Here is a 6,779-nt window from a genome sequence, read left to right as displayed (position 1 = left end):
CCGAGTTTGGTGGAGTTTGTCCCCTTCTAGGGTGAGTTATTCCCGGTCAAAGTTTCAACTTTGGGGGGCTCTATCTCCGGCCCCCGAGGGAGCTTAGGTTCAGGGACGGCGGCGTTGGATAGGGGTCTCCCAGCTCTAATTTTACCCCGAGTTTGGTGGAGTTTGTCCCCTTCTAGGGTGAGTTATTCCCGGTCAAAATTTCAACTTTGGAGGCCTGTATCTCCGGCCCCCGAAGGACCTTAGGTTCAGGGACGGCGGCGTTGGATAGGGGTCTCCCAGCTCTAATTTTACCCCGAGTTTGGTGGAGTTTGTCCCCTTCTAGGGTTAGTTATTCCCGGTCAAAGTTTCAACTTTGGAGGCCTGTATCTCTGGCCCCCGAGGACCTCAGGCTCGGGGACGGTGGCGTTGGATAGGGGTCTCCCAGCTCTAATTTTACCCCGAGTTTGGTGGAGTTTGTCCCCTTCTAGGGTGAGTTATTCCCGGTCAAAATTTCAACTTTGGAGGCCTGTATCTCCGGCCCCCGAAGGACCTTAGGTTCAGGGACGGCGGCGTTGGATAGGGGTCTCCCAGCTCTAATTTTACCCCGAGTTTGGTGGAGTTTGTCCCCTTCTAGGGTGAGTTAGTCCCGGTCAAAGTTTCAAATTTGGAGGCCTGTATCTCCGGCCCCCGAAGGACCTTAGGTTCAGGGATGGCGGCGTTGGATAGGGGTCTCCCAGCTCTAATTTTACCCCGAGTTTGGTGGAGTTTGTCCCCTTCTAGGGTTAGTTATTCCCGGTCAAAGTTTCAACTTTGGGGGGCTCTATCTCCGGCCCCCGAGGGACCTTAGGTTCAGGGACGGCGGCGTTGGATAGGGGTCTCCCAGCTCTAATTTTACCCCGAGTTTGGTGGAGTTTGTCCCCTTCTAGGGTGAGTTATTCCCGGTCAAAATTTCAACTTTGGAGGCCTGTATCTCCGGCCCCCGAAGGACCTTAGGTTCAGGGACGGCGGCGTTGGATAGGGGTCTCCCAGCTCTAATTTTACCCCGAGTTTGGTGGAGTTTGTCCCCTTCTAGGGTTAGTTATTCCCGGTCAAAGTTTCAACTTTGGGGGGCTCTATCTCCGGCCCCCGAGGGAGCTTAGGTTCAGGGACGGTGGCGTTGGATAGGGGTCTCCCAGCTCTAATTTTACCCCGAGTTTGGTGGAGTTTGTCCCCTTCTAGGGTGAGTTATTCCCGGTCAAAGTTTCAACTTTGGAGGCCTGTATCTCTGGCCCCCGAGGACCTCAGGCTCGGGGACGGTGGCGTTGGATAGGGGTCTCCCAGCTCTAATTTTACCCCGAGTTTGGTGGAGTTTGTCCCCGCCTAGGGTGAGTTATTCCTGGTCAAAATTTCAACTTTGGAGGCCTGTATCTCCGGCCCCCGAAGGACCTTAGGTTCAGGGACGGCGGCGTTGGATAGGGGTCTCCCAGCTCTAATTTTACCCCGAGTTTGGTGGAGTTTGTCCCCTTCTAGGGTGAGTTATTCCCGGTCAAAGTTTCAAGTTTGGAGGCCTGTATCTCTGGCCCCCGAAGACCTCAGGCTCGGGGACGGTGGCGTTGGATAGGGGTCTCCCAGCTCTAATTTTACCCCGAGTTTGGTGGAGTTTGTCCCCTTCTAGGGTGAGTTATTCCCGGTCAAAGTTTCAACTTTGGAGGCCTGTATCTCTGGCCCCCGAGGACCTCAGGCTCGGGGACGGTGGCGTTGGATAGGGGTCTCCCAGCTCTAATATTACCCCGAGTTTGGTGGAGTTTGTCCCCGCCTAGGGTGAGTTATTCCCGGTCAAAGTTTCAACTTTGGAGGCCTGTATCTCTGGCCCCCGAGGACCTCAGGCTCGGGGACGGTGGCGTTGGATAGGGGTCTCCCAGCTCTAATTTTACCCCGAGTTTGGTGGAGTTTGTCCCCTTCTAGGGTGAGTTATTCCCGGTCAAAATTTCAACTTTGGAGGCCTGTATCTCTGGCCCCCGAGGACCTCAGGCTCGGGGACGGTGGCGTTGGATAGGGGTCTCCCAGCTCTAATTTTACCCCGAGTTTGGTGGAGTTTGTCCCCTTCTAGGGTGAGTTATTCCCGGTCAAAGTTTCAACTTTGGAGGCCTGTATCTCCGGCCCCCGAGGGACCTTAGGTTCAGGGACGGTGGCGTTGGATAGGGGTCTCCCATCTCTAATTTTACCCCGAGTTTGGTGGAGTTTGTCCCCTTCTACGGTGAGTTATTCCCGGTCAAAGTTTCAACTTTGGAGGCCTGTATCTCTGGCCCCCGAGGACCTCAGGCTCGGGGACGGTGGCGTTGGATAGGGGTCTCCCAGCTCTAATTTTACCCCGAGTTTGGTGGAGTTTGTCCCCTTCTAGGGTGAGTTATTCCCGGTCAAAGTTTCAACTTTGGAGGCCTGTATCTCTGGCCCCCGAGGACCTCAGGCTCGGGGACGGTGGCGTTGGATAGGGGTCTCCCAGCTCTAATTTTACCCCGAGTTTGGTGGAGTTTGTCCCCTTCTAGGGTGAGTTATTCCCGGTCAAAATTTCAACTTTGGAGGCCTGTATCTCTGGCCCCCGAGGACCTCAGGCTCGGGGACGGTGGCGTTGGATAGGGCTCTCCCAGCTCTAATTTTACCCCGAGTTTGGTGGAGTTTGTCCCCTTCTAGGGTGAGTTATTCCCGGTCAAAGTTTCAACTTTGGAGGCCTGTATCTCCGGCCCCCGAGGGACCTTAGGTTCAGGGACGGTGGCGTTGGATAGGAGCCGTCGGGCTGTTAAAACGCCCCGAGTTTGGTGGAGTTTGACCCCGCCTAGGGTGAGTTATTCCCGGTCAAAGTTTCAACTTTGGGGGGCTCTATCTCCGGCCCCCGAGGGACCTCGGGCTCGGGGACGGCGGCGTCGGAGCGGGGAGGACGAGCTCTGTCGCGATCCGTCGTCGTCTCATTTTCGGGCTCGGGTCGAACTTCCAGGCCCTTCGAGGTAGCTCGTCGTGCCCGGGACGGTGAGCTTTGGGCGGCCAGAAGGAGGTGGCTCGAGAGGGGTGGATGAAATAGGTTTTTCGCTCGTAACTCGGCGAGGCGGGGGTCCTCGGGGCCGAAACTCGGGGTGACGGTAGGGCTCTTCGGGCCCGTCCGAACGCGACCGGCCCCGAGTTCCGGGGCGCTCCGGTTCCGGAGTTACGGGGGTCTTTGTCCGAAACTTTGCGGGGCCGTAGCTCGGCCGCCCTCGGGGCTATCGACGCGGGCCAGGCGGCTTCCGATAGAGGGCGGGCGGGCCTATCGAACGAGCCCCGTCCCGTGGAGTTGGCCCGCGCGTAGGGTGAGTTATTTCCGGTCAAAGTTTCAACTTTGGAGGCCTGTATCTCTGGCCCCCGAGGGACCTCAGGCTCGGGGACGGTGGCGTTGGATAGGGGCCTCCCAGCTCTAATTTTACCCCGAGTTTGGTGGAGTTTGTCCCCGCCTAGGGTGAGTTATTCCCGGTCAAAGTTTCAAATTTGGAGGCCTGTATCTCCGGCCCCCGAGGGAGCTTAGGTTCAGGGACGGTGGCGTTGGATAGGGGCCGTCGAGCTGTTAAAACGCCCCGAGTTTGGTGGAGTTTTTCCCCTTCTAGGGTGAGTTATTCCCGGTCAAAGTTTCAAATTTGGAGGCCCGTATCTCCGGCCCCCGAGGGAGCTTAGGTTCAGGGACGGTGGCGTTGGATAGGGGCTGTCGAGCTGTTAAAACGCCCCGAGTTTGGTGGAGTTTTTCCCCGCCTAGGGTGAGTTATTCCCGGTCAAAGTTTCAACTTTGGGGGGCTCTATCTCCGGCCCCCGAGGGACCTCGGGCTCGGGGACGGTGGCGTCGGATAGGGGCCGTCGAGCTGTTAAAACGCCCCGAGTTTGGTGTAGTTCCTCCCCGCCTAGGGTGAGTTATTCCCGGTCAAAGTTTCAACTTTGGGGGGCTCTATCTCCGGCCCCCGAGGGACCTCGGGCTCGGGGACGGTGGCGTCGGATAGGGGCCGTCGAGCTGTTAAAACGCCCCGAGTTTGGTGTAGTTCCTCCCCGCCTAGGGTGAGTTATTCCCGGTCAAAGTTTCAACTTTGGGGGGCTCTATCTCCGGCCCCCGAGGGACCTCGGGCTCGGGGACGGCGGCGTTGGATAGGGGCCGTCGAGCTGTTAAAACGCCCCGAGTTTGGTGTAGATCGTCCACGCCTAGGGTGAGTTATTCCCGGTCAAAGTTTCAACTTTGGGGGGCTCTATCTCCGGCCCCCGAGGGACCTCGGGCTCGGGGACGGTGGCGTCGGAGCGGGGAGGACGAGCTCTGTCGCGATCCGTCGTCGTCTCATTTTTGGGCTCGGGTCGAACTTCCAGGCCCTTCGAGGTACCTCGTCATGCCCAGGAGAGAGCACCTCTCGGGCTTGCCTCGAAGGTCGTGGACCCTGGAGGAATTTCCGCTCAGAAAAATGACTAAGTCGATAATGGGGGCTTGGGCCAGACTTCCACCCTCTCAGAGGTACCGCGGCAGGCCGACGAAGGTGCCTCTTCCTCGGGCATTTCCGGATTCGACCGCGACCTGGAGGTCCGTTCGTTAGAGGGTTTGATTTTCGCAGGCGATTTCGATTTTGGCGACGCGTAAAAAAGTGACCTTGGGGGCTTTTTCGAGCGATGCCGTGCCCATGGGGGGGTCGCCCCGGGGGGGCCTAACGGACCCCCAAGCCCCTCGCTCCGTAACGATGAAAGCTAAGCTCCAGGGGCTTTTTCGAGCGATGCCATGCCCAGGTAAGGGTGACCCTGGCGGGGTCTGACGCACCCCCGCGCCCCCCCCTCTATAACGATGAAAGCTAAGCTCCAGGGGCTTTTTCGAGCGATGCCGTGCCCAGGGAAGGGTGACCCTGGCGGGGTCTGACGTACCCCCACGCCCCTCACTCCAGGAATTGACGGTTCTCTATAACGATGAACGCTAAGCTCCAGGGGCTTTTTCGAGCGATGCCGTGCCCAGGGAAGGGTGACCCTGGGGGGGTCCGACGTGCCCCCACGCCCCTCACTCTATAACGATGAAAGCTAAGCTCCAGGGGCTTTTTCGAGCGATGCCGTGCCCAGGGAAGGGTGACCCTGGCGGGGTCTAACGTACCCCCACGCCCCTCACTCCAGGAATTGACGGTTCTCTATAACGATGAAAGCTAAGCTCCAGGGGCTTTTTCGAGCGATGCCGTGCCCAGGGAAGGGTGACCCTGGGGGGGTCCGACGTACCCCCACGCCCCTCACTCTAAAACGATGAAAGCTAAGCTCCAGGGGCTTTTTCGAGCGATGCCGTGCCCAGGGAAGGGTGACCCTGGCGGGGTCTAACGTACCCCCACGCCCCTCGCTCCAGGCATTGACGGTTCTCTATAACGATGAAAGCTAAGCTCCAGGGGCTTTTTCGAGCGACGCCGTGCCCAGGGAAGGGTGACCCTGGCGGGGTCTAACGTACCCCCACGCCCCTCACTCCGTAACGATGAAAGCTAAGCTCCAGGGGCTTTTTCGAGCGATGCCGTGCCCAGGGAAGGGTGACCCTGGCGGGGTCTAACGTACCCCCACGCCCCTCACTCCAGGCATTGACGGTTCTCTATAACGATGAAAGCTAAGCTCCAGGGGCTTTTTCGAGCGATGCCGTGCCCAGGGAAGGGTGACCCTGGCGGGGTCTAACGTACCCCCACGCCCCTCACTCTAAAACGATGAAAGCTAAGCTCCAGGGGCTTTTTCGAGCGATGCCGTGCCCAGGGAAGGGTGACCCTGGCGGGGTCTAACGTACCCCCACGCCCCTCACTCCAGGAATTGACGGTTCTCTATAACGATGAAAGCTAAGCTCCGGGGGCTTTTTCGAGCGATGCCGTGCCCAGGGAAGGGTGACCCTGGGGGGGTCCGACGTACCCCCACGCCCCTCACTCTAAAACGATGAAAGCTAAGCTCCAGGGGCTTTTTCGAGCGATGCCGTGCCCAGGGAAGGGTGACCCTGGCGGGGTCTAACGTACCCCCACGCCCCTCGCTCCAGGCATTGACGGTTCTCTATAACGATGAAAGCTAAGCTCCAGGGGCTTTTTCGAGCGACGCCGTGCCCAGGGAAGGGTGACCCTGGCGGGGTCTAACGTACCCCCACGCCCCTCACTCCGTAACGATGAAAGCTAAGCTCCAGGGGCTTTTTCGAGCGATGCCGTGCCCAGGGAAGGGTGACCCTGGCGGGGTCTAACGTACCCCCACGCCCCTCACTCCAGGAATTGACGGTTCTCTATAACGATGAAAGCTAAGCTCCAGGGGCTTTTTCGAGCGATGCCGTGCCCAGGGAAGGGTGACCCTGGCGGGGTCTAACGTACCCCCACGCCCCTCACTCTAAAACGATGAAAGCTAAGCTCCAGGGGCTTTTTCGAGCGATGCCGTGCCCAGGGAAGGGTGACCCTGGCGGGGTCTAACGTACCCCCACGCCCCTCACTCCAGGCATTGACGGTTCTCTATAACGATGAAAGCTAAGCTCCAGGGGCTTTTTCGAGCGATGCCGTGCCCAGGGAAGGGTGACCCTGGGGGGGTCCGACGTACCCCCACGCCCCTCACTCTAAAACGATGAAAGCTAAGCTCCAGGGGCTTTTTCGAGCGATGCCGTGCCCAGGGAAGGGTGACCCTGGCGGGGTCTAACGTACCCCCACGCCCCTCACTCCAGGCATTGACGGTTCTCTATAACGATGAAAGCTAAGCTCCAGGGGCTTTTTCGAGCGATGCCGTGCCCAGGGAAGGGTGACCCTGGGGGGGTCCGACGTACCCCCACGCCCCTCACTCTAAAACGATGAAAG

The sequence above is a fragment of the Barbus barbus genome (assembly GCF_936440315.1).
Source record: "Barbus barbus genome assembly, chromosome: 30".
Taxonomy (NCBI): Eukaryota; Metazoa; Chordata; class Actinopteri; order Cypriniformes; family Cyprinidae; genus Barbus; species Barbus barbus.
Note: the sequence above shows the minus strand (reverse complement) of the source record.